The sequence below is a fragment of the Loxodonta africana genome, chromosome 7 (genome assembly GCF_030014295.1).
Source record: "Loxodonta africana isolate mLoxAfr1 chromosome 7, mLoxAfr1.hap2, whole genome shotgun sequence".
NCBI lineage: Eukaryota > Metazoa > Chordata > Mammalia > Proboscidea > Elephantidae > Loxodonta > Loxodonta africana.
This window is the reverse complement of record NC_087348.1, coordinates 114,316,370-114,325,126: the sequence shown is the minus strand read 5'-3', so window position 1 is coordinate 114,325,126 and position 8,757 is coordinate 114,316,370.

Sequence of the window (8,757 nt, the reverse complement as noted above, 5' to 3'; positions counted from 1 at the left end):
TATATAATAATAAAAGTGATTATTATTTTTGTTATTTCTTGAGTGCTTAATATGTGCCAAGTGTTGTGTGAAGTTCTTTATAAACATTATCTCTTTTAATTCTCTGAGAACCCTATAAAGTAGATACTGCTATTTTAGTTATGAGAAAACTAGAGCTCAGAGAGCTTAGGTAACTTGCCTAGAATCATACAGGTAAGACAACTGGAATTCAAACCAAGGTATAACTGATACCCAAGCCTGAACTCTTAAGCATTGTGCCAGTGAGTCTCACCTTGTACCGTTCATCAGAATCACTTGGAAGCCTTGTTAAAACACAGTGTGTCTGATTCAGTGGGCTTAGGGTGGGGCTTGAGAGTCTGCATTTCTAACAGGTTGCCAGGTGATGTTGATGCTGCTGGTCCTGGAAAACACCTGTTGAAAGGCCCCACTTGTCTTCAACATCCTTCCCAGAAGTAAGTTTCATCATTCAGGAGCCTCGCCTAAGCTGGATAGCAAACATAGGGGCTATTATCTTTTTAGAAAATTGGTTGCTGGCTTCCTCTCAGTTCGCCTGACTCATCTTCTGTTCAAAATAGTCATCAGCTTTAGAAGTGCCAGTATCTGAAAGCGTCTCTTACAGAATTTTAGAATTGGAAGAGAACTCAGAGCTTGCTGAATCCTTGCTGGGGTGAAAACAAAACCTGGTGCATAGTAGGACAATAATTATTATTGAGGCAAGGTGTGTGTAGCTATAAAAGAAAAAAAGAAAGTTTTATGAGTCTGGCTGAAGGTTTTTCCAGAGGTTTTTTCCAACCCTCCCTTCTTTTGCAGACTCTCTGGCTTCATTCCAACCCATCATTGAATTTCTGCCTTCTTCTATTAAAGTGGGTTGAATGGTGGCTAATTCCAGGAGCTGTGATTGTGGTCTTATTTGGAAAAAGAGTCTTTGCAAATGTAATTAAGTTAAAGACATCAAGATGAGACCATCCTGGATTATCTGGGTGGGCCCTAAATCCAATGACAAGCGTCCCTATAAGAGACAGAAGAGGAGGAGGTGCAGACACACTGAGGAGAAGGCTATGTGAAGACGGAGGCAGAAGCTGGAGTTAAGCACTCTCCCACAAACCAGGGAACCACTACAAGCTGGAAGAGGCAGGAAGGAGTCTCCCCTAGAGCAGACACATTGATTTCAGACTTCTGGGCTCCAGACTGTGAGAGAATAAACTTCTGTCGTAAGCCACACCAAACCAAAAAAGCCAAACCCATTGCCATTGAGTCAATTCCAACTCATAGCGACCCTATAGGACAGAGTAGAACTGCCCATAGGGTTTCCATAGAGCAGCTGGTGGTCGAACTGCCAACCTTTTGGTTAGCAGCTGAGCACCTAACCACTGTACCACCCTGGCTCCTGTAGCCACACGGGTGGTGGTAATATGTTAGGGCAGCCCTGGGAAACTAGTATACCTCCCACTGGCCTCATTCTTCAGCCGGGCACCCAGGAGCCCTCAGATTAGCCTTATCTCTCCCCACTGCCTGTCATAAGCAGCCCTGTTGACTGTTGCTGTTGTCAGTACCCATCGATTTGATTGCAACTCATAGCGACTCCATGTGACAGAGTAGAACTGCCCTATAGGGTTTTCTTAGCTGTAATTTTATGGCAAGAGATTGCCAGGTCTTTCTCCCTCAGAGCCACTGGGTGGGTTGGAACTGCCAACCACCCTCTCTCAAATACGCCTTTCTTAGTCCTCCTTCCCTCTGCACGTGCCTTCTCATTCCTCAGGCCTCCTCTCTCACCCTTTCCTTTGATACAGGGAATCTTCCCCATCCCTTACGTCCTTGCTCAAATCCCACCCTTTCTGATAATTTTTAAAAGTTCTTCTGAGGGCCCAGCACAAAGTCTGGCACATAGGACAGATACTGTGCTGGTTTCGGTAGAGATAGTTGAAAAGGAAACGAGAGAGTCACGATAGATCATAGATGAAGGTCATAGATAGAAGACTATAGACAAAGCCAGCCCTGGGTAAAAAACAAAGTTTTCCTTTTTTTCAGTTTTCTAATTACCAGCTCTGGCATCAATAACATAGTTTCACTGTGGAAAGAACGAGAAACACCCTCCAGCTTTTGTATAATCTTCTGGGACATTTTGTCTCCTCCCTCCACTCCCCCCTCCCGCACAGTCACATTCATCAAGGACTTCGCATCTGGTCCAGAGTCTTCCTCAGCACTTGGACCCCACCATCACTGGCGGACACGCAGCGTCACGTGGTGCACAGGCCATCTAACCCCGGGTTCACAGCTCTAACAATGGCATCACTCTCCACCTCCATGCCACTTGAGCCTGTTACTCCACGATCACACCTGGACTTTGTTATTACCTGGACCTCTTTTAAGAAGAAACACTACAACTTCTAGCTGTTAATGCCACATGATAATCACTCTTCACAGTTCTCCATCCTCCCTGCACTTTCACTTTCTTACACGCACCTCACCTGTTCTTGAGTCTCATCAAATTCTCCTTGTCTATTATTACTTTTTCATTCTACTTATCTCCCCTTCTATCAGCCTGCTGCTATCCTCACTTTCTCCTCTCTGCAGGGCTGATCCCATGGACCATCATTAACTTTCTCGTTAACACTTCCAACTCCTTTATCCCTTTGACATTAATTTTGCCTAACCTGTAAAATCTCAACCTTGGACAATTTTAGCCCACCTGCTTTCTTGCTTCTTATGTTCAGACTCCCACGTACAGCAAGAGACTCTCACAGTCATGTGCAGATGGAGGTCACCACAAATGAAGTCAAGGTTTCCAAACTCAGGCAACCCTTTTGCAAGTCCCTAGTCAACAGCTCTTTGCCATGGGTACAGCTCTGACACATAAAAACTTGGTGTGGGTGACCAAGTACACTCCTTCTAGCTATGGCAGAATTCAGGGCGTGGCGCAGGGCTGGGAGTGCTTTGAGGGGCGTCTTTGTGAAATTCAAAACTACACACCTTTTGTGACTGACTTATTTCGCTCAGCATAATGTTCATCCATGTTGTAGCATGTGAAATATCTAGAATAAGCAAGTGTATTCAGATGGAAGTTTATAACTGGTTACCAGGGGCAAGTGGGAGGGAGAGGAAAAGAGGGCCATTGCTTAGGGGACTCTGAGCTTCTGCTAATGGTGATGGAAAAATTTGCAAATGGATAATAGTGATAACTGAGCAGCCTGATAACCATCATTAATGTCACTGAATTGTACATGTGACAAATGTTGAAATGGCAAATGTTTTATTACATATATATTTACCACACACCGACCCACCCACATACACAGACTACACACCTGTACTTGCCTTACCTGTCTTTCTATACCTTTTTGTAATAGCTATTCTAGAACTGTCCTCTCCTTAAGCCCATTTCTTCCACTGGACAATCTTGCCTCTGCTGATACAGAAAATAAAGCTCATCAAGAGGGACCTCCATAAATTTCTGGACCCCACACTCAACAAACGTATCTGCACCCTCATCCAACCTTCCATTCTTTCTTTCTTTTGCAAAAAAGGTGTCTCTCTTGCTCATTAAGACAAACTCTTCCATCTGAAATCCTTCCATCTGAAAAGCAGGGTTCACCTCTCATCCTCCATCAATCATCCTTCTCGTTTCTTTCCTTTTCTATCTACATCTTCTCACCAGGATTCAAAAATACTCAAGCCTTTTTCATTAACACCAACAAACCCTCTGCCCATCTTACTATATTCAACTTTAGCCACTGCCCTATTGTTCTCCTTTCCTTCAATCAATGCAACCAAATTTGTATTATAAAAATGTTCTTACAAAAATAGAAGAGTACAATCAATGTATGTCCATGTACCAGATTCACTCAGATTCAAGATTTTGCCATATTTCCAGCCAGGTTTCTTGAAAGAGTGATTAATACTCACAGTCCAAACCAAAAAAAAAAACCAAACCCAGTGCCATCGTGTCGGTTCTGACTCATAGCAACCCTATACCACTCTCTCTATAATCCCTAAGATCTGGCTTCCCTCTCTCCATGAGATGGCTCTCACAAGCATCTCCATCAGTATCCTGATGACCCACTCTAGCAGACGTTTTTCAGTTTGTAGCTCCCTGTTGACAACTTCTCCCTCTGATTTTTCTCCCTTTCCTGTGTATATGTCCTAGTCTCTCCTGGTTTTATTGCTACTATTCAGTTTCCTCTGCAGGTCCTCTTAGCTCTGTTCATACCTTAAGTATTCCATTAGAGTCTTTTTAAAAAAAATTTATTGTGGTTTAAGTGAAAGTTTACAAATCAGTCTCTCATACAAAAATTTATATGCACCTTGCTATATACTCCTAGTTGCTGTCTCCCTAATGAGACAACACACTCCTCTCCACCCTGTATTCCCATGTCCGTTCAGCCAGCTTCTGTCCCCCTCTGCCTTCTCATCTCATCCCTGGACAGTAGATACCCACAGAGTCTCATGTGTCTACTTGAGCCAAGAAGTTCACTCCTCACCAGTATCATTTTCTATCTTATAGTCCAGTCCAATCCCTGTCTGAAGAGTTGGCTTTGGGAGTGGTTCCAGTCTTGGGCTAACAAAAGGTCCAGGGACCTTGATCTCCGGGGTACCTCCAGTTTCAGTCACACCATTAAGTCTGGTCGTTTTACGAGAATTTGAGATCTGCATCCCACTGTTCTCCTGCTCCATCAGGGATTCTCTGTTGTGTTCCCTGTCAGGGCAGCCATCAGTTGTAGCTGGACACCATCTACTTCTGGTCTCAGGCTGATGTAGTCTCTGATTTATGTTGCCCTTTCTATCTCTTGGGCTCATAATTACCTTGTGTCTTTGGTGTTCTTTATTCTCCTTTGCTCTAGGTGTGCTGAGACCAATTGATGCATCTTAGATGGCCGCTTCCTAGAGTTTAAGACCCCAGACGCCACTCACCGAAGTGGAATGCAGAATGTTTTCTTAATAGATTTTATTATGCCAATTGACTTAGATATCCCCTGAAACCATGGTCCCCAAACCCCGACCCCTGCTACTCTGGCCTTCAGAGCGTTCAGTTTACTCAGGAAACTTCTTTGATTTCAGTTTAGTCTAGTTGTGCTAACCTCTTCTGTATTGTGTGTTGTCTTTCCCTTCACCTAAAATAGTTCTTGTCTACTATCTAATTAGTGAATACCCTCTCACTCTCTCCCCACTCTCGTAACCGTCAAAGAATATTATCTTCTCTGTTTTAACTATTTCTTGAGTTCTTATAATAGTGATCGCATACAATAGTTGCCCTTTTGCAACTGTAGAGCCTATCGTTAACTTTCTAATTTCTCACTCTTCACACAAGCCCTTCCTGACACACAACCCCCGAAAGAGTAAGACGCCTCTTTCCTACGTTTCCAGAGCACTTAACCCACTGTGTCATCCTTGCTTGGCTAATTATTTGCATCCCTTAATAAACTATGAGTTCCTTAAAGTCAAGGACCCTATTTTTATTTATGTATTGCCAGAACCCAGCTTAGTTTCTGGGCAATCCTGGGTGGTATAAACTGTTAAGTACTTGACTACTAGCCAAAAAGTTGGCAGTTCAAACCCATCCAGGGGTATCTGGAAGCAGATTGTCAGGCCTGGCAATCTGCTTCCAAAAGGCCACAGATTTGAAAGCCCTATTGGATTTGACTCGACAGCACTGGGTTTTTTATGGGTTTATGGAATATAGTTCTACTTTGGACACATGAGGTCGCCATACGCCAGAATCAATACGGCAACTAACAACAACAAGAGCTTAGTTTCTAGCTGAAAGTAGAGCTCAAAAAATACCCACTGAATGAGAGCATTTCCACCCTTTAAAACCAATGTCGAGAGAATAGGCCCATTACCCGACCAAAATCACTCCTCACCAGCACACGCTTATGGGTGCCCAGATTGGCTATGAGGAGGGGCCAAGAGAAACAATTTTCTATTGTGCCTGTTAATTGGGTCATGAATAGGGAAAATTCCAGAGAAGTTCCCTGAGCCTCATTTAAACCCAGAACGTCAAAGCCTCCCAAAATAGTAAAAGCCATCTGTGCCAAAGGAATGGACTTGTACTTCAGACACTTCCCCTATCTGTTCACCAAGTCACAGGGGCCAAGGAGCCAGAACAAGACCTGCAGGCAGGGAGGAGGATGAAGTGCTGAGGACAGAGGTTTTCCACACATCCTAAGTAGCTGAATGGTATTGTTATTCTATAATATGAATATTGAGGATAAGAGAACCCCCTTTGCAGCTAACTGACCAGCTGTTTTCTCTGTAAGGGTCAGGGATGTGGATCACTGCTCCACCCAGACTGTTAAATTGCCATTTTTCTTCTGTTGGCCTAGGCTGTGGGACCCTGATCAGTCTGTCTCCAGCTGATGGGAGGGATCCTCAGTTTGTTCTGGGGGACATAGGAAAAACAAAGCAAAAACAAAACAAATCTGTTGCTGTTGCATCAATTCGGACTCAAAGTGACCCCATGTGTTAAAGACTAGAACTGAGCTCCAAATAGGGTTTTCTTGGCTGTGATCTTTATGGAAGCAGGTCTTTTGCGGTCCTGCTCCCTGGGTTTGAACCACGAACCTTTTGGTTATTAGCTGAAAGCAAACTGTTAGTGCCACTCAGGGAACTGGAGGACATAAATCGTTATTGTTAGCTGCCGACGAGTGGATTCTGGCTCATGGTGATGCCATGTGTCCAGAGTGGAATTGCCCCATAGGGTTTTAAAGGCTGTGACTTTTCGGAAGTAGATTGCTAAGCCTGTCTTCTGAGGCACCTCTGGGTGGGTTTGAACCACCAACATTTTGGCTAGTAGTTAAGCTCTTAACCGTTTGAGCCACCAATGGGCTCCAAAAAACTGGAAACTAAATGAGAAGTTACCTAGCTGCAATACATGATAAAAATAACTGGCACTTTTTTTTTAAATTGTACTTTAGATGAAGGTTTACAGAGCAAACTAGTTTCTCATTAAACAGTTAACTACACATATTGTTTTATGACATTGGTTAACAACCCCACGACGTGTCAACACTCTCCCTTCTCTTCTTTGGGTTCCCTATTACCAGTTTTCCTGTCCCCTCCTGCTTTGTAGTCCTTGCCCCCAGGCTGGTGTGCTTCTTTAGTCTCATGGGCCTGTCCAGTCTTTGGCTGAAGGATGAATCTCAGGAGCGACTTCATTACTGAGCTGAAGGGGTGTCTGTGGGCCATACTCTCAGAGTTTCTCCAGTCTCTGTCAGCCCAGCAAGTCTGGTCTTTCTTTTCGAGTTAGAATTTTGTTCTACATTTTTTTTGAGCTCTGTCTGGCACCCTCTATTGTGATCCCTGTCAGAGCAGTCAGGGGTGGTAGCCAGGCATCATCTAGTTGTACTGGACTCAAGTCTAGTGGAGGCCATGGTAGGTGTGGTCCATTAGTCCTTTGGACTAATCTTTCCCTTGTATCTTTAGTTTTCTTCATTCTTCCTTTCTCCCGAAGGGGTGAGACCAGTGGAGTATCTTAGATGGCTGCTCATAGGCTTTTAAGACCCCAGATGCTACTCACCAAAGCAGAATGTAGAACATTTTCTTTGTAAAATATGCTATGCCAATTAAGCTAGATGTTTCCCAAGACTATGGCCCCCACAGCCTTCAACCCAGCAATTCGGTCCCTCAGGAAGTTTGGATGTGTTTATGGAGCTTCTATGACCTTGAATACCTGGCACTTTTTGAACAACTACTCTGTGCCGGGCACTGTACCAAGCTCTCTGCATGTATTTAATCCTCCAACAAGCCAGCAAAGTAGCTGTTAGTAATAATAACCGCATCAGCAACAACCAAAGCCATCTTTATCTTTGATATAGCTGGTGTGCCATATTTTTTAAAACACTCTCATTGGCATCTGCTTGAGTTGTTTTTGTAAAACTCCATGAGACCGGCACAGACAATATTCCCATTTCATAAAAAATAAAGCTGAGCCCTAGAAAATATCTTGTCTAGGGTCACACGGGTTATGGACCTACTGTACTGTCTGTCTCTAAAGCTTCGGCTTCATTACCTGCACTGCTAACCAAAGGTTAGAGGTTCAAGTCTACCCAGAGGCACCTTGAAAGAAAGGTCTGGTAATCTACTTCCAAAAAACTCAGCCATTGAAAACCCTGTGGAGTAGAGATCTACTGTAACATACATGGGGTCACCACGAGTCAGAGTCAACTTGAAGGCAACTGTTGTTTTGTTTTGTTTATTCCCCTCTGGAACTGTAGTTGCCCAGAATGCATTTATCCTCTACTGGCACGTCCAGGTCCTGTCCTATATGCAGGGAAAAAATCCTGAAATAATCTCATTTCTGCCACTAACCATCTGTGTAAGACAAACTCTCTGAGCTTTGGTTTCTTCATCTGTACACTGGGCTAATAATACCTGTAATGACCACTTGTTGGAGTTTCATGAGAATCAGATGAGATTAAGCCTGGGAAAAGATTCTGAAAGTATGACATGGAGACAAGTGCGCATGAGTGTTATTAGGCACACAGCTGAATTTCTTTGCTTTTAAAGTTTTTTTTGTGTGTGATTCAGGTGAAAATTTACATAGCAAATTAGCTTCTTATTAAACGGTTAATACACAAATTGTTTTGTGACATTGGTTGCCAACCCCGCAATGTGTCAACACTCTCCCCTTCTCTACCCCAGGTTCCCTGTTTCCATTTGTACAGTATTCCTGTCCCTTTCTGCCTTCTCATCTTCGCTTATGGACTAGTGCACGCATTAGTCTCATATACATGATTGTATTATGAAGCACGTCTCTCATGT